The sequence below is a fragment of the Leptonychotes weddellii genome, chromosome 16 (assembly GCF_054177405.1).
Source record: "Leptonychotes weddellii isolate Sample4059 chromosome 16, ASM5417740v2, whole genome shotgun sequence".
NCBI classification, from domain to species: domain Eukaryota; kingdom Metazoa; phylum Chordata; class Mammalia; order Carnivora; family Phocidae; genus Leptonychotes; species Leptonychotes weddellii.
Window position 1 is genome coordinate 36,389,250 of NC_138384.1, and position 18,485 is coordinate 36,407,734.

Below are 18,485 nucleotides of genomic sequence, written 5' to 3' on the forward strand. Positions count from 1 at the left end.
GCATGCTATGTCACAAGCAGACCAGAAGAGAAAAACTATGTAAACATCTGCTTCCAAAGCCTGGTGACCTTGGCGATTTATGTGGAATGTCTTGTGCTGACCGTGACATTGTAGCAGACCCTGCTGATCCCCTCACTGCATCTCAGTTTAACCCAGGAGACAGTTCCAACTTCTACATCTCTTGAGCTTCTACATCTTTCCTTTTCTCTCTCTAGAGCTTTCCCTGGTACCACCCATTGGCTTGCTTTGTGCTGCCCGAGATCACTCTCAAATGAATTGCCTGAGCCTAGATGCTTGTCTTGGGTCTGCTTTGGGGTAAACTCAACCCAAGATGGATGCAAAGCTGTGTTCCAGGAGCCTTGCCTGTTTCAAACACCTCTCATGTAGTATAACCTGCTGGTGATTTTCAAAAATGGAATGATGTTAGCTTCATATTTTTAATAGTCTTTGGTGAGACATATTTTTATTCTACACAAATGAAATGCTTGTCTTTCCTGTCTATACACCCCTTTATTTCCTCAAAGGGCCCTGGTTGATTAGCTGTTTCCCTTAGACATTGTCTTTCCTAAATGCTAGGTTTGTTTTCCCAAATACAGCAACCCTGTTTTCTAAATGTAGAGTCTATCCTTTTTCTGGGCATGAAAATGAGAGTCCTTTATCTGTAGGTGCCAGAATATCCTTTGTGTTTAACCAAATATATATTGAATTATCATCACTGGTTCTTTGTGGCTGGAAGTCTTATGAATGAGGACAGGCCAGGTGAGATAGGTCAGGTCAAATGTCACCTCTTCCATGAAGCCCACCGTGATGTCCCAGGGAAGACCACTCAGACACCTCTCTCATCGCTCCACCATAATCTGCCTTACATTCTAGTCATCTGTTCATCTGCCTTATTCCTTGACTGTGAGCTGCTCTCCTCAGTGCCTCCCGCCAATCCTGGCCCAAGCAGTCCTCAACAAAGGCTTTGCTGGGCAGTCTCTGCCTAAAGACAGGTGGTTCCAGACACCTGAAAGAGAGGCTGGGGCTTCACCCTCGAGCCTGCCTCCAACTGGTGCATCATCTCAGCACACCTCTAACCAGGGCAGAGTGGGGGCCCCTGCCCTGTCCCCCCCAACCCCCGCAAATCCTGGGACAAGGCACAGAGCCTGGAACAGGCACAAAGGGAGGACTCATTTGAGCCCAAGCCATCACTGCTGAGAACAAGCAGACAGAAAGCTCTGTCTGAGGACAGGGATGAGGAACAGAGTGTGACAGGCTTCGTGCTGGGACCTGCGGGGCTGCCTTCATGCCACAGGGCCCTTCGTGTGGTGTCAAAAGAGGAGATTTGGGTTGTCTTGTTTTTTTTTTTTTTTTTAAACCTAACTTTAAACACTATTGACAGCAAGATGTCTCCAGCACGAAAGCCAACAGGGAGGCAGTGGCTCAGTGTTTCCATAGCTACCGACAGGACGCCACTGGGCAGTGTTCTGAACTCCAGAGCATCTCAGGCTCTGCCTGCAGGATGAAGTTTCCTGGGCTCTGGGAGAACTTAGCAATGAAGTGGCAGTGGCTTATCATGGTTTCTGCTGCAGCTGCCTGCTATTTTCACTGACGGGGTTTAATTTCTCCAGGTATCCAAGGCTGTCCCCTGAGATCACTCCTGCGTCTGGGAATCCTGGGGAAGCTGGAGATGTCCCTTGCCCCACAAACTGGCCGCAGATCACGGCATCTGCTTCCAGAGCCTGGTGACCTTGGCACCTTCTTGGCACTGAGGGATGGCTTGGCAAGGCGGGGAAGGCAATTTCCTGGGTGGCTAGCCGGCTTTCAGGGACAGGTTGGCCATGGGACAGGAGGTGCTGATAGGACATTTTGGCATTACCTGCATCCAGTTTGGAAAACCCTTGGAGGGTCTGCAGAGCCAAACCCTCTCTGGCTTTTCCAGTTTTCTCCCTCCCAGCGAGCCTGCAGGACAAGGGTCTGGTCGTTCTCCTCCAAGGCTGACTTGGGTGTTTCCCGTGGTGGAGTGGGCCCCCCAGAGGAGCGGGCAGCTCAGATGCTGGGGGGAGGGGAGGGGAGGCATTCCTGAGCCGCTGCCCTTGTGTGTCCTGCTGAGGGACATGCTGCCTGACTGATGGGCTCCTCCTGGTCTGTCTCCTTGGATGCATCATCCACCAGGCTTTTGTTTTCAGTCCTGGCGGAGAGATTCCTGCTGCCAGGCGGTGTGTGGGTTCCCGGCACAGTGTGAAAATACCACTTGCTCAGGACTGCCTGGAGAAGCAGGGTAGTACCTGTCTCTGTGTTTCCATCGCTGCTCAGGCCGCCCACGTGGACTAGGGCGCAAGCGCCTCTGCTAAAAGGGTCTGAGCAACCCTTGAGAATAACCATAACCCAAGGCCTTGGGGAGATTTTTAGAACGTCTGCCCTGGGGGCAAACAACAATTGCTTAGTGACCCCTTGGCTTTCCGGCTGGCTCTGAGGACACAGACAGACCTGTGGCTCATCCAGCATGAGGCCCCCAGCTTCGCTGTGAAATTGCCACATGTGTGACCTCCATCTCCGTGTCACGTCTCGGCACTCCTCTGACTACAAACCTCCCGAATCAGGGAAGTCCCAGGTTGCCCATCCTCACCCAGTGGCGGGCTGCTGGGGGCATCTGATAAATGTTTCTGGAGTGTTCCTGTGGAAATAGTTTGTTCTGTTCAAAACAATCCTTTCTTTCCTTTCAACATCTTCAAACCCAATTCTTAATACTAAGCATTAGATGTAGAATAGCATTCACATTTGCATTTAAAAACATGCTTTTAGCTAGCTCAGGAACTGGGAAGACACTTAAGCCCTGCTTTCCTGCCACAGGATGGAAAGATACGAGTGGATGTATGACCCTTGGTCAGGGTGGAGGAGTTCTGGAAATGTGCTCTGGGCTGATGATGTTGGAGAGGAGATCCTGCCCTGAGAGGCCCCACTGGCCCCCTCGGGCCCCACAGAGCACTCGGTGGGGCTGAGAGACCTGTGCTCACTCTGCCCCGGGGAGCGACCAGCAGCCCCATGACAGCGGCCCGAGTTGTGCCAATCTGGGCTAAGCCAGCAGGGGTCCTGGAGAATCCGCAAGCTTTCCCAACTAGGCAGCATTTAAAAAGAAGTGCCATGAAATGATTTCATATAGTGATTTCCTCATTGTAATAGTCACCCCAGTTAATAATGAACAGCATATAGCAAAAAAAGGAGGCCCACTTGAGGGACTAGAGAGAATTATGTATAATGGGCTTGTTTGTATCTGGAGGCAGGTAGATGCACAGAACTACCACAGTGGTGGGAGAAGTCAAACCCTTTACTATCTGAGGCAGAGGAGACTGGCCCCTGCAAGCCTAGTCCCACGGTCTTTGACAGTGAAAAAGTCAACTTCAGCCCCATCCTGCATGACGTGAATGCTGAGTTAGTTTGGTCCAAGTGAAAGAGCATTTACTGAATTGTGGCATAAAATTATTCTAGAATTTTAAATTCTTTACCCCAAAGTAAAAAAGAAAAATCTCCACTGTTTATGCTCAGGGTCTACCGGACCCCCTCCTGCAGTGAATCCCTCCACCTGAGTGTCCTCTCCCGTATCGTGGGCAGGCCACCCGAGGAGGGCTGGGCTCAAGATCTGTGGGGACTGAAGGAACAATCAGCAGCAGACCAGCCCAGTGGTGTTTTGTTTGTGTTTTGTTTTGTTTTTTAATTAAGAAGCACCAAAATGAACTTGAACTTGGCAAGACCTCAAGAGCGAAGCCAGGCTGGCTCTGAGCCCAGTTCGCATGGATGGGCTCGACCTGGGCTTGGGCCTGCGTCCCTCTTGGGCTCTGGGTTCAACAGGGGCGCGTCTGCAGACCCGCTCATCTTAGATTGGGGGAGGAGGACATCCCTTCCTGCAGACCCCAGAGGTCCTCTAGCCCCCCCCCCCCGAGTGCTGCCATCCTCCCTCCTGGATGCCCGGCTCCCCCCCTGCTCTGTGAGACCCCTCCAGTGTCCTTTCCAGGAGTCCTCCCTTTTTGCTCAAGTTAGCCACAGTTTTTATTACGTGCTACTCAGAAACCCTATCTGTTCACCAACCCTCGTTCATGTTAAGGATGGACACTGGCGTCATCTTAGCCTGCCTCAGAAAGGAAGTATTTTTATGATGGTGGAACTTCAGAATTTGCAACAGGCATGGGGGACATGGGCTTGCCCGGAAGCCCAGCAGCATTGTTAGTGTAGAGGGCTCTCCCCCAGGCATGATAGCATCAGGAGATTGCAGGTGACTCAACAAAGAAGGGAACAAAGGGACCCATTCCCTCCAGCTTCTCCAAAACCCAAGGGGTGACAGAAAAGGAGAAGGGTCATGGGGAGTGGAGGAAAGGGGGCAGGGAAGGGACATTCATCCAATATGGTCCCAGGTGGCCAAGGGAAACTCCCTGGGCCTCCTCTCTAGGGGAGGAATTTTTAGGAATTGTGGCATTACAGCACAAGCCCGGTGGGGGTCTCAAGAGCCTGGGCTACCCTCCCCTTACTGTTCAAATGGGGAGGAAAGGCTTGGCCAGGGTCCCACACTGAGGTCACGGCAGAGGCAGCTGGGGAAGGCAGCTATGTTCCTGGAAAAGGGACTCCCATCCGCACAACGCTGTGCTCAGCCTGTCACAGTGTGGGGAACTAACTCTGGGAAACCCTGTGGTCACAATATTTCAGAGGCCAGCACAGGGCCAGCTGCTTGACACCCAGGTCCTGAGGTGGCTAATCTGAGTGATGCAGAGCAGGCCAGCTTCGCCACACCACTTTCCAAAATGTCTTCACACCCTTCCCTCACCTCATCTGCGCATCCTGGCCACCAGAAGCAGGTGGAGTCTGTTTCCCAAATAAGGAAACAGGCTGGGATTGCTAGTAGACCTGCTCGAGGCCACCCAGCCCATGCCTGGGAGAGCTGAAACCCACCCCCTGGTCTATGCCATCATTCTCTTCTCTCTCCCATGGGGTGCTGGTGTTCCTGGACCTACCACTCCTGATGGCTTCCCTCTCTTCCCCGGAAAAGCGCTCTGGTTCTTCTCGCAGAATGGAAAGTTGAAGATTCAGGATGCAGTCTTACCACAGGGGCTTACGTGCCCTTCATGGAACACAAGGTCCTTCCCCCACTGTGCTGCCTTCAGCTCCCCACCCAAAGGTAGGCGAGAATCTGCACTCCAGGGGATGCTCCGGGGACCCAGAGCCCGGGGAGGGGGGTGGTTTGCCTGCCACCCTCCCCCAAACCTGGCCTGGCCCCCTCCTCCCACCTCTTTGGCAGCAAATAGAGTGGCTTCTGAACCTCCGTGACCTCTTCTGGGGCATGGGTCGTGGACTCCTGGTGTGATCTAATGCAAATGTCCTTGTACCTTTGTTGGGATGCAAAGGGAGAAGTTTGCCACTCATCTTTCAGCGGAGAAACACATATCAAAAACTGCAAGTGAGGACACAGGGCTTCATGCCGGGAATTTGCAGTGTTTCTCCGCCTCTCTCGCTGCAGAGGCCGAGCCTGACTTTCAAAAAAGGGCACGCAGCCCTTGGCAAATCCCGAGGAGGAAAACCCAGTGCATGTTGGTGCCAGGGGCCTGGAGCCCGCTTTGGGGATTTCCCCGAGGGCCTCTCCAAACAAGAAGGAAGTCTGAGTGAAAAAATTGAAAATCTCGCGGATGTCAAAGGAATGCAGCATTGTTGATGCCTAGCAATGCCTGCCTGAATATTAGATGCAAATAAGTGCTAATAAGTACAGTTGGAAACGCTAATGGAAAAACGGTCCTTCCCAGGAGGATCACTGCACACAGCTGCACCCCGGGAGGATCACTGCACACAGCTGCACGCCGTACCTGGGAGGGCCTCAGCAGCCCCACTTGCTGCTAGCTTGGTTCTCATAAAGCCTGTGTAGATCAGTCCCGTGGAAGTAGAGCTTGTGTGGACTTATCCAGTGGATGCATTTGTGGTTCAGAGCCTCCTCCTGGGTGTAAGGCTGGGCTCAGGGGATGGAAGCTCCTCTCCCCATTCCCTCCGCACTGCCTGCTGAGTGTGTGTGTGTGTGTGTGTGTGTGTGTGTATTCTCTTGCAGGAGCGTGCCCAGTACTGAAGAGGTTCCCTGGACCACCAGCTTTCTCTGGCAAGTGCCCAGCCAACTTATGGCCAGGACCCTGGGTGGTGAGAGACGCTGGAGGTGTGGGGACAAGGCAGGGGAGGGGAGGGGAGGTACAGGGTCAGTGCTCTCTGGGCTCACCAGGCAAGTAGCTTTCTGCTCACTTCACCACCACCCCCCAACCTCGCCTTTGTTCACCATCTTTCCTCCTGCTCTGCTCTGCTAGCTTTTGGTCATGGGCTGGATAAGGATGCCACTGTCCTGTCTCTCCTGACATTTGCGTCCTTGTCCCTGATATTCTGTTCATCCGATCTGCACCTGACTGAGGAGGAGTAGGGCGATTTCAACCCCATACATACTCCCCCCCCATATACAAACACAAGTAACACAGAGCCAGTGGAGCCCAGCTAGGTCTGGGTCTGGAACAGTCTCTGAACTCGGGATCTTGGAGAGGAAACCCCACTGAACCTACTCCACTTTAGAATCAGCAGCTCAATCCTGGCTCTGCCATCCTCCGGATGTGTGGACTCCAGCAACCTGGTGGCATCCTTGTACCTTGGTTTCCTCAACTGGAAATTGGAAATAATAGAGCATACTTTGATGTTGCAAGAATTAAGGAAAATCATGATAGCTCTGGTCTGCTAAAGTTTGTCTTCTCACCTTTGCTGTTCTCTCTTTGTGCTGAGCTCACCTGAAGCATTCAGTCTGGGTGCCTCCTAGGCCTTCTGGAGCTCTACTGCTGGGGACTCCCTGGCCTTCCTCAGGAGCGGCTCTGCTCCCTGCCAGGGCTGCCCCTGGCCATCCCCTCCCTGGTCAATCGAAGCCCATGAGTCCACCTTACTCCCCACCTCTCCATCTTACACTCCGAATTAGCAGGGTGGAATCGTCAGGCCAACCAAACAGCAGATAAAATGAGAGGAGGGTGAACATCCTTTCTTTTACTAAAGCTTTCTCGGCAGGTTTTTGAAAATACTGGGGTCCCCTCAAGATTAAGGGGTGACTCATTTACAGCTTCATCAAGTTCCGGTGAGAAGCCAGCCGGCCTTCCTTCCCAGCACCTGCTTCCCTCTGCAGGTGGGGGCTGCGTCTTCTCAGGAACGACAGGACTGGAGTCAGATCTCCCTCCCCCCCTTCCCATCCTGGCTCTGTCCCGGTGCTCCGTGGCTGTGGCTCTGTGTTGTTGAGGGTGTGTATAGGGAGGAGTCGGCTGACCCAGGCTGACCTGGTTCACGAACCCCGCCCCCCCAAGATCTCAGGACGTGACCCAACAAGCACTTCTAGGAGGTAGCCCTCAAGGAAAAGCCTGGCTCATGGGTCCTTTCAGCAGAATCCAGAGCCCCAGGAATTTGGGGATGGGTGCAGACACCTGGGACCAAGGCCGCCCAAGACCTTGACCAAACTCCACCGAGGCTGTAGCTCAGGGATCCCTCAGTGCTGCTACGGACCAAGCCTCTGCGTTTCCCCAGCCCCGCGCCCCCGCAGCGTCGGGTCCTGAGCGCGCGCCCCTGCCCAGCTGTGGTCACGGCCCGCTCCGGTGACGCCTAGTCATTTTCCCAGGTCGGCGCCGGCGTGCGACCCACCGAGGCAGTGGCAGCACTCCGGCCACGCTCTGGAGCCAAGTGGCAGCCGTGAGGCCGGCTCTCAGGGACCCCGGGAGACGGGCGCGGCCCCCAACACCACCGCCCCTACCCCCGCGGCCGTTGGACCGCGCCCAGCGGCGGCTCCTTCGAAGCGCGCGGCCCGTGGGGCCGGCCGCGGGAGCCGCAGAGCGCGCGTGGGCGCGGCGCCCGCGAGCTCCCGGGAGGGACCGGCGGATCGCGGGAGTGATCCCCTCCCGGCCCGGCCCCCGCCGCCGCCGCCACCGCCACCGCCACCGCCACCGCCACCGCGGGGCGGGGCCCAGGCCGGGGGCGGGGCGCCGGGCGGGCGCGGCGTTATTTCCAGCCTTGCCGGAGGCTCCGCTCGCACTTCTCTGGGAGCCTTCCCGGCGCTCTAGCCGGATCTGGCGGTGCTGTGGGGAGAGGAGAGGGTGGCGGCGGCGGGAGGCTGGAGGTGGGAGGCGGGGGACGGACCCGGGCTCGGGGCCGAGGAAGAACACGCCACCGCACCCTCTCCCCCTCCCTCTCCTGCGCGCTCCGGCCGCCGGCCCGCGCCGCTAGCCTCACCCACCGCACCGGTCTCCGCTCGGAGCGGGAGGAGGCCCCGGGCCCGAGTTGAGGCGGAGGTCGTCCCGGCCGCGCGGCCCCCGGGAGCCGAGGATTCGCCGTGGAGGACCGAGCCCGGGCTGGAGGCGCCCGCGGCCCCGCGAGCGCCGGCTGCGCCAGGTAAGTGCGCTGCGCCCCCGCCCCCGCCCTGTCCCGGCCCTGTGCCGGCTCCCGGCCGGGAAGGGCGCCCCGAGGGGTCCCGGGAGGACTCGGGACTGCACTGCGTCCCGGCGCCGAGAACCTGCACGGTTAAGCGTTCGAAGCCGAAGGCGGAGATAGGGCGCGCGGGGTTCCGGTCCGGCCGCGCATTGGGGACCGGCTCCAGTAGCGGGAACTTTAATTAGACTTTTGCTCCATGGCTTTCACTTGCCGCCGCGCGTCTGTGCACTGCCGCCCCTCGGGCTCCCTCGGTCCCCGCGGATGCTGTGCTCCTCTTCCCAGCCCTGGGTGCCGGGCGCGGGGAGGCAGCGTTGGCGGCGGAGAGGGCCGGGCTGGAGCGTCCGGGGCGCCCGGGGCTTTCCCGCGCGCTCCAGTCTGGGACTCGGGGGCTGGTTGTGGCGGGCGGGGGCGGGGGATGAGTTCCGAGCTGCCAGGGCTTCCCAGCGAGCGGCGGAAGGTGCCCCCGCGCTCCATCGCGCGCGTCCCCACCCCGCCACTCTCCAGGGCACCGGCCTGTTTTGTACTTGAGGCGAGTGTGTGTGCGTCAGTGATGTGTAAAGGTGTGTGCGTGCGAGTGTCCGGGAGTGCGGGAGTCCGAGCCCGGGGCTGCTCGGGTGGGCGGAGCTGCTTCGCCGCGGGACCCAGGCGAGCTCTGGCGACGGCTGCAACTCCAGCTGCTAGCTTCCAGTTTTGCACGCTAGCTCTGACCTCGCCAGAGGCCGGCTCAGCCAGGCAAAGGTGCGTTGGCGGGTTTTGGTAGTGCCAGTGTTGGCGCTTGATTCGGAGGGTCCCCTCTCCCTTTCCAGGCGCAGGACTCTTGCCGCCCTAACTTTCGTCCTACATCTGGTCCCCAGGCCCCGCGTAACCCCCGACCCAGAGCTGGCGCGGCAGCTGCTCAACTCCCTCGGCTGTGAGCACTCGCTGCGGGGTTACTCTAACCGAGAAGTAGGGGCCGTTCCCGGGGCTTCCTGTCTTAAGCTGTCTCCCGGATCCGGTGGGTCTCGGGTCCTTGGGGCGCCTCCCTGTTGGACCCTGCGCAGTGATTGTCTATGCTAGGGAGACTGGGCGGCAGGGCGGTCCGTGTCTGGCCCCGCAGCAGAGCCGGAGCGGGAGGCGGTTGAGTGAACGGACCATAGCCCCTGTGGGGTGCATGGTGGGAGAGGAGTTGGCAGAGGGGTAAGGGACAGACTGGCCCCTTCCTCATTTCTGGGATGCTTCCAAGCTGCACTACCAAGATCACTTTTTTGGGTAACCTCTCACATCCGAGTTCACCTTGACCCTTGCCTATAGGTGGGGAACTTTTCTCAAGTCCTGCCCTAGAACTGGGCGGCCTCTGGAACGGAGTGGCAGAACCCTCTTTAAAATTTCCCACCTGTATGGCCTCTTCTGCCCACCCTCTGTCCCTGTCCCAAAGGCAAGGCTGACAGGCTGCAGGAAGAGGTGACCTTCTGCTCCCTGTAGGAGACCCTTTTAAAATCCAGGCAGCCCGCCACATATGGAAGGACAAGGGCGGAGGAGCCCTTGTGGGGAGTGGAGCCCTCATCAGACTTGCCTCTGTGAAATGACCCACAGGAGGAATAAAATACAGACCCTGAAGAGGTTGAGTCTCTTAGGATGATCAATAATTTAATAGCATTTGAACACAGACAACCCCAGAGTCAGACCCCATCCCATCGCCTAGCCCATTCACCCTGAGACACACCAATGGCATGGCTTATTTATTTATTTACTTGGAATCAAACTCCACAGAGTGAATTATGTTCCCTTGGTATTGATTTTTAAAAAGACCCCAAATTAAAAAGTCAAGGCTTTCTTAAAACAAGGTCAAGGATTAATTATTTATAGAGAGACATCAATCAGCTGACGTGGGGGCTCATTTATAAAATGCCTGAGCAGGCAAAAGGAGCATGGGCTGATTTTCACTGGCTCCGGCTGGGAGAGGAGCAGGCTTGTCTGACCTCCTGGGCTTGGCAAATCTTTGCCAGATTGTGACCGGAAGAGGAGGCTTTGTAACTCAGCCTGCTGTCTGAGATGCCTTTGTAATCTTGTAGCCAGAATACCACTTGGGAAATTTCATGCATATCTGCTGTGTTTCCATAATGAACATTTACTGATTACGGAGTATCAAGGGAATTTCATTTTTTAAACATTTATTCAAATGTCTGTTTATGTAAGCTAATAAGTCTGGGAAAGTTCGGTGGCTACTTTTTTGCCGAATGGTCGTTGGGAAAGCGTGCTGGTGAGCTCCTTGGGGGTATTTGCCTGGGATTCACTTGGAAGGTGGGCAGTCAGAGTCTCCTGATTGGAAACACCCTGGCGGACTACTTCTCTGCTCTTCACTCAGAGTTTGTGCCAGTGGCGACCTGATAGGCTTTTTGTGGTTTTGCTGATCGAGGTGATGGGCGCTGAAAGCTCTTACCATGATTTGCTGATGCATCTGGTTGGAGGCACCTGTGGTGGGTGCTGGAGTCTTGTGCGGGCTGGTGGGAGAGGTACGGGGCCCCCTTCTCTGGACTGCTGCCTGGCTTGGAGTGGGAGATGTCTGTCTCAGCTGTCCCTGCCGCACCTCCCTGATTCTCCCCCGTGGGTGTGGCAGCCACATTGGAGAAAATGTGGAGCAGGGAGGGAGCCTGTGGGCAGGAAAGTGGACCAAGGGTATGGCAGGGCCTTCATGAACAGCTGTGGCCATTACTAGAGCTCGTAAACACTGTGTGAAACAAGGGCCCGGCCTTTCAGCTAATCAGAAGGTAATGAGTTAGAAACAGGAGATTTATGGAGTGCTGGGCCAACAAGATCATTGTGGCCCTCCTGTGGGACCCTGAGAAATTAAAAAAAAAAAATGAGGATGGTTGTCTGGATGTGAATGCGGGAGATGGTGTCCTGGAGCCTCAGGAAGTTTGCTGGGAGTGGGCAGCCTGTGTGGTGACAGCATGGGGACAGTAGGCTCCCTGGCACTGTCTTTGGAGTCAGAGCCAGGACTAGTCTGACTCCAGAGCAGCTGTGTTCCCTCCCTCCTGGGAAAAGTCTGCCCCAAGGCAGAGGGAACCCCTGGGTTCAAACAGCCGGGGGACAGGGCTGCATTAACTCAGGTGGCAGATGCCATCTCATTTCTTCCCAGCCGGAAGTTGTGTGACCCCGTGGTCGGTAAATCACTGCCTCAGAGGATGAGACTTACAAATTGGTGGTGGGAAAAAGTTGTGACTTTTACCCTGTACAAAGCTACCTGTCATTTGTGATCTGGAGCTCTAGCACGCACCTGCTGGCCCAAGTACAGCCTCGGCCACCAGCAGAGTGGGGGAGCCTGCGTCCAGGGGGGTGACAGCAAGAAGCAACTCTGATTCCACCTCGAAAGCCAGGAAGTCAGAGAGTGTCTGCGTGCAGGCAAGGGGCAGGGTTTCCCCATCCCTGCTCCCCAGCTTGAAGGTGGGCCATGCCTTTCTGGGAAATCAGGGCTTTTTGCTGCTGGGGACCGAGGGCAAGGCTCCCTGTCTCTGCCAAGCCTTGGCCAGAGGTGGCCCTGGTGAGCAAGTTATTTGAAGTAAATGGGAGTTGTCAGCATTGAAACCTGGAGCCAGAGGACTCCATCCCACATTCCCATTGTCTGACCGGTTGTGGCTGTCCTTCATTCTCCATCAGTGAATGCTTGTGGAGCAGGTAGTAGGTGTCTGTCTCTGGGTCAGCTCCGGGGACAGAAAGTAAACAAAACTAAGAGTGGCCCCTACCCCTGGTGGACAGCCAGTCCCTCATCACTGATTCATCACTCACTGATTGATGCTCTGCCAGACGCCTCCGCCGTTACTAAACAAATAACAGGTACATGTGTGTTTCTAGGCTGTGATAAGCATATAAAGGAAACATCTGGGTGCTTCGGAGATGCATCATAGTGTAACCTGACCTGGACTTGAGGGTCAGGAGGACCTCCCGGAGGAGGTGACACTTCAGCGGAGGTCTGAAGGAAGAAACCTGGAACTAAGAAGCAAGGAGGGGCGCGGCCAGAGGGAGGGAGAGAGCTTGCCTGGCACTGCGTGCACAGGAGTGAGAGGGAGTGTGGAGGACCCACGTGGCCAGCAGAGTGGAGGGGTTGATGCATTTGGAGACACAGCCAGAGCCCTGGCCATGTAGGGCCTTGAAGGCCAGGGAGAAACTTGGGACTTGACCCTCCCAGCTGCTGTAGTGGAGGGAGCCCAGTGAGGAAAGAGCTGCAGTAATCCTGCAGGAAGGTGACCCAGGTCCTAAAAAGAGGAGCAGGCCGATGGGAATCTGCCGGGATTCTGCAGGGGCCTGGTGCTGGATTTAGTGTGGGTAGGGAGGTAGGGAGTGCCATTGGAACCCCGACTTCTGGAGCGCCACTGGGAGCTGTCAGTTCCCTGAGGCAACCTCCCCACCCCCACCCCGAGACCAGGAGTTCCAGACTCCTGTCCTTCTGGTCGGGTCATGTGCTCCAGGGCTGGGGCTCAGGCAGCCGCCTCCGTGCCCCTGCCCACATGGCCCACCTTCTAGCTTTCCTCTAAGCTCTTAGGCTTTCTGCTACCTTCCCCCCAGCACGGAGTGAGACTCAGTAAGTGACAGTCCAGCGTCCCATGCTCTCCGGTGAGGACAGGCAGCTCTGATGCCCACTTTCCTCTAGAGTTGATTGCCCGCAGGGCTGCTGGCCAGAGGTGGCCTTGGCCTATGTGTCACCCGCTTAGCTTCATGGGGCCCTGGTAGGTCCTTTACCTGCCACCTACTTGTACCTGACCTGGCAGCTGGCCGGCACTGGGAAGGACTCCCCTCCTGTGCCCTTCCCTCACTCCAGCCCTCTCTCCTCCTCTCCTTCCCATGGGAGCCACTCTGGACCTGCTCCTGCCCTCGACTGGGGGCTCTGCCCCAGGCTCACAGCTCCCCAACTCCCTCGGATGTCAGCGAGTTCCCTGTGGCTGTCTGCAGCTTGGCTCAGCCTCCCCACAATCAACTTGATCCACCCAGCTTTGTCTTGCAGAGCTGGGGTGGGGGGAGTGGGTCTATGAGTCACCCCGCTTTCCGTTGTGCCCACGCTGCTGGCTGTGGGCCCTGAGCCGAGCGGCCGCTGAGCTGCAAGCAACAGCCCAGGTCGCTGTCACCTTGTCCTCACTCTGCCTGGGCCTGAGCCAGCTCCTTCCCGGCTGGGCCAGACTCTGGGACAGGAGGGATGAGAGCCAAGGAGAGGATGCTAGGAGGTAGAGATTACTCCTCTGGCCCCAGGTGTTTTGGGAGCTGATTCCTCCAGTGCTTGGACCCCTCGCGTGGAGGGCAGTCTCACCACACTGGCCCTCTGTACCCTGGTGGCTGCCTCACCACCGTAGACCACCACACGAGGCGCCCAGGTGCTCACTGGTGGGAAGGTGACACAGGGGAGCCCTCTACCAGCGGCCCCTAGTCCAGACTGACTCACGCTTGGCCGACTAGTCATCCCCCTGCTCAAGGCTGCCTCTTCTTGGGGGCTGACTCATCTCCCTGGACAAGACCCATCTGCCCAAGCCTGTGAGCATGGAGACCCTCCAGCCCTGAGATGCGGGGGCTTCGCTTCCTATGCTCCTGAGGGGAGCACCCCCAGCACCCAGCAAATAGTGACCGCAGTCCTTCCGTGTGTAGAGCCGCCTACTGGGCCTAGAGGAGGCCAAGTGAATCTACGAGCAGGTCTCAGGGCATAGAGCAAATAGTGCTCGCTCTGGCTGTCTGGGCCTTGATGAGCTCGGGAGAAGGGACTTGGTGATGGCTGCTGGCTGGCACAGTGAGCTAAACTTCGCAGTGTGTCTACACCGCGGGAACCAGGGTGTGATGCAGGCACCTGTCTACACCAGCGGAGCCAGTGCCGGGTGCAGGTGGTCTGTCTATACCGGCTGAGTCTAGAGTGGGAGCACTGAGACTTTCCATTCGGTCTGGGCCAGCCCCACTCCCTGCGGGACTTATCCGAGGTTCAGAGCCCTCAGAAGTCTCCGTGGCTTTGGGCACGGTCCCTGTGCCTGGGCCCCCCAAGCCTTCCCCCGAGGCCATGGACCCTGTCCATCGGGCCCTGGCTCCCACAGCTGAGGGGGCTGAGCCCGCTGTGCAGGGCAGTCTAGCTGTACTAATTGAGCCCAGTTCGTGATGCAGACAGTGTGTTTATACGGGCTGAGCTCAGCACACAGTTCAGGCAGTCTGTCTACACTGGTCAAGTCACTGCATTATGCACACTATCTGTCTACAATGTTTGAGCCAGTGCTCAAAGCAGGCACTCCGTCTCTACTGGTTGAGCAGGAGGGCGGTGCAGCCAGCCTGTTTTGGCTCTTTCTGCTCCTTCACCAGGAATCCTCTTTTTAACCCCTGCCCTTATATACGTCTGGGTCCGATTTGAATGCTACGTCCAAGGAGCTTTTCTTCTCGGCTCCCTCCGCTTTCCCACGTCTGATTCCAACCTCTTCCGCAGAGGCTGGTGCCAGGCCCGGGAGCGGTGTGGATGTGGGGCCTGGTGATGCATCGTGAGCTCCCCTGGATGTCCCCTCCCCCGTTGTGGTGCTCTGGGTGCAGACACTGCCTGTGGTCAGTGGCCACTGCCTCGTCGCTGTCCCGCACCGCGGCCACACATGTGCCTCTCTCTCACAGACGTCCTGTAGGTGCGGCTAACTTGGGTTGGGTCTGTCTTGCCATCTCCTGTTTAGATTTTGGGCGTCTTTGTCCCCTGATATTATGTCACTTCCCGAGGGTTGGTCTCATTTGCACATTTAACTTACTGTCCATTCATCCCTGTGAAGGCACGATCTAGGCCTCTTATTTATCTCTTCTCAGTCCCCCGACCGTGAATTCAAGTGTCAAGGGACAGCCGGGGCCACCAGCTCCACCCCTCGGCCTGCTCCGTGCAGCCAGCCCCCGGTTCTGAATGAAGCCAGCACCTGGGGTCAGACCACCTGGGTTCAAATCCCAGCTTCACCACTTGGTCACCATGTGGGCTAGAGGCTCAGTTTCCTCATCTGTAAAATGGGGATGACAAGTAGAATCTACGTCATAGTGGCCATATTCTTCTTCTTCTTATCTCCTGTGTGTGGTCTGTTAGTCCCTTTCTATCTCAGGTGCAAGGAAGCATGCTGATTGGGGCCTGCCTGGTAACGTGACAAAGGCTTAGGGGGCATGTGGCCCCGCTGGCTTGTGCCCCCTTGAGTCTCGCCCTTTCTAGGCAGGCTCCCATCCACGCCTCTTCCCCATCCTGCATTCAGTCCATTTGAAAACTTTTTACTCCAAGCAGAGTATGCATACTGAGATTGTGCGCACCATGCTGTGAGAATCCGCAAGCCAAATACACCTACTTCCAAACACACCAAGCACCAGAGCACTGTCCCAGAGGTCCCTGGGTCCCCTTCCAGGCCCTTCCCCTCTACCGTGGGTAACTGTTGTCCTCCCTTGGAATGGCACTCATGGGTTATCCTTGTTTTAAAAACTTGATGTAAGTGGAATCAAGAGTCTGTACACTTTGGGGTCTGGCTTTCCATCACGTGTGTGAAATTCACCCACATTGTTGGTTCTTTCTTGCGACTGTATGGGATGCCATTGTGCAAATGTACCCCAGTTTATGTCTCCATTCTCCAGCTGACCGACACTGGGGTTGCTCAGAGTTTGGGGTTGTGATGAAGAGTGCTGCTGCGGACTTTCCCACACAAGTTTCTTGCACACAGGTGCACGTTTTAACGAACGTCTGCCGAGAAGAGAATTGCTCAGTCTCAGGATGTGCGTAGGTTGACTTGTGTGGGGGCTCTCAGTTTTCTAACGTGGTTGTAGTAACCGCCCCGCACTGACACCAGTTAGATGAGAGTCCCCGTTGCTCCACACCCTTGTCAACACTTGGTGTGGCCAGTGGTTCTCATTTTAGCCATTCCATGAGTATGTAGGGATATCACACTGTAGTTTTAATTTTATTTCCCAGATGACTAATACAGTTTATTATTTGTTTATTTATTTTGCTAAGGATTTGTTGAATTTAACACCATTATTCATCAAATTTGAAGATTCATTTCCATCTCCTAAATTTTTATCTTAAATGTCTGTGGGTGGTTCCTTCTGCAGGGCGGATCTGAATCTGCCCATTGGAGTGCAGTGGGTGCTGTAGACAGATGTTTCTCTGGATGAGGCTGGGGACCCAGCCACCAGCCTCAGAATCACCCCAGGAGCTGTCAGAGATGCAGGTTCTGGGCCCCTGCCCCAGCCTCCAATCACCGAATAAATCCTTGTGATCTATCCGTCTCTCTGTGGCTCATCTTGCTTTCCCTTCAGACGTTTCCATGAGCATGAGCACCTGTCCATCCTGTTCACTGCTGTATCCTAGGACCTAAAACAGTCCTGGAATAGAGCGGGGCCCCATGAGTCCCCACTGACCTGCCCATTGACCTCTGCCCTCTCCCACCCCAGCTGCCTTGATGGGGATTTGTCGGTAGCCTCGGCTGCTATGGGGAGGTCTCTGGAAGTCGGGCTCTTGGGCCTTGCAGGGTGTCCTGTCCTGGTGCTCTGTCCCTCTAAATGACCTCCTCATCTCCAGAGCCAGCTTCTGACCAAGGCCTTTAGGTCCTAGGCCCCAGGCTCTGTGCTCGTGCCCCCAAAGCCCTGTTCACCTCCAGAGCTCCAGGTATTGGCCATTTAGGAACAACCCCTGGGTGACCTTATCTCTGATGGGCTTCTCTGTCATTGGGTCCCTCTGGAGAAGCATGAAAAGCCCCCCAAATGCAGCACTCCATCCGTGTGCCATCCTCTGTTTCACAGATGACACACCCTTGAGTCAAGTGAAGGCAGGAGGGCCATGTCTATGACCACCTCATCCACTCCTTCCCATCACAGGAGTGGTTCTCATCAAAAGGGGATAAAGCTTCCTTTCTTTGGGTGTGGCTTGTCCCCTTTCTCCTCAAGTCTGACATACTTACTTGGAACGCAGCATGGCCTGGGGGGTGAGAGCTCTGGGTCAGACCCATTGGGTTCAAATCAAGGTTCTGTTCTTGTTTGGTTTTGAGACTCAGCCCTTGCCCCCAGGGGAGAGAGGCTGATTCACACACAAGCCTGATGCCACCAGCAGGGTATGGCTAGGGTGGCCGAGATCTCTGAGGTTGAAGAGTGAGAATAAGGGATTCTGGCTGGGGCATCTGTAGGAGGGAAGCTTGGGCTGGTCCTCAAAGATGCAGAGGAGAGAGATGACACCTCACGGACCACTCATTGTGAGCCCCACCTCTGAGGGTCCACAGGAAAGGAGTTCTCAGGGAAGGAAGTGCACTGAGCCCCCATGAGAACATAGTCTCTTTTGCCCAACACACAAGGGCACAGAGCAATGATCAGAGTTCATTGGTGAGTTATGGAAGGCTTCCTGGAGGAGGTGAGCTGGGGACTGCACGTCAAAGGCCAAGAGCAAGAACTTCCTCCTGGTGCCAGTAGAAATTCTCTCCAAACTGCAGGATCATGGGGCACGGGCGGTGGGAGCCACATACCATTGGCTTTAAAATAGGGCAAGAAAGAATCCATGACACACACATTGTTTATGCGGTGTGCAAAACGGAAGAGCTAAAAGCAGTTTGGGAAAAACAACACCTTTTGTTTTGTTTTGTTTTGTTTTGGTGGAAAGACAGATTAGAAAGGTTTATGCTCTTCTGTGATAACTAATATGAAAGGTTTATCAAAGTTAAAAAAAAAAAAAAAAACCCTTGGCGCTTTCTCCAAGATTGATTTGAAGACTTGGCAGATTTGAAGAATCATTCAGTAGCGTTTTATGGGTCGATGCTAATTTGATGCAGCAGACCCGAGCATCACGCCAATTTACTGCCAAACCAACATTAAGCACGGACCTTTCGTGCAAGGTTTATAGGCGGGCAGCTCATAAAGATGCATGCTTGACAAGTATTCTGCTTCTCTTAGGATGTGCAATATGAAGTGTTTATCAAAAACTAACTAAATCGCCCTCGCCTTTTACTCGTAAACAATCTTCGGGGACTTCAGGCCCCAATCACAGGCGATAATTCCTGTGCAATATCTTGCCACTCTGGGTACTGGTATGTGGGGAGTCTTTGTCTCCAAAA

At 55.7% G+C, this 18,485-nt stretch overlaps 1 protein-coding gene across 1 annotated transcript in view; it reads left to right on the forward strand.

Annotated features, from left to right (window-relative positions):
- The first annotated feature begins 8,059 nt into the window (after positions 1-8,059).
- The window catches only part of CHST8 (carbohydrate sulfotransferase 8), a 127,723-nt gene continuing 117,297 nt past the window's right edge, over positions 8,060-18,485 (forward strand). Inside the window, exon 1 of the mRNA XM_006730755.3 lies at positions 8,060-8,406. The gene's annotated coding sequence lies outside the window, so the exon portion shown is untranslated. The remainder of the gene's footprint in view (positions 8,407-18,485) is intronic.